The sequence below is a fragment of the Physeter macrocephalus genome, chromosome 2 (genome assembly GCF_002837175.3).
Source record: "Physeter macrocephalus isolate SW-GA chromosome 2, ASM283717v5, whole genome shotgun sequence".
NCBI lineage: Eukaryota > Metazoa > Chordata > Mammalia > Artiodactyla > Physeteridae > Physeter > Physeter macrocephalus.
Genome location: NC_041215.1, coordinates 121,067,729 through 121,068,159, shown reverse-complemented (window position 1 = coordinate 121,068,159; position 431 = coordinate 121,067,729).

Here is a 431-nt window from a genome sequence, read left to right as displayed (position 1 = left end):
AATTTTGGAGATTAATCCTTTGTCGGTTGCTTCATTTGCAACTATTTTCTCCCATTCTGAGGGTTGTCTTTTGGTCTTGTTTATGGTATCCTTTGCTGTGCAAAAGCTTTTAAGTTTCATTAGGTCCCATTTGTTTATTTTTGTTTTTATTTCCATTTCTCTAGGAGATGGGTCAAAAAGGATCTTGCTGTGATTTATGTCATAGAGTGTTCTGCCTATGTTTTCCTCTAAGAGTTTGATAGTGCCTGGCCTTACATTTAGGTCTTTAACCCATTTTTTTTAATCCCTTTTTTTCTTGATGAGTTTGGCTAATGGTTTATCAATTTTCTTTATCTTCTCAAAGAACCAGCTTTTAGTTTTGTTGATCTTTGCTATCGTTTCATTTCTTTTTCATTTATTTCTGATCTGATCTTTATGATTTCTTTCTTTCT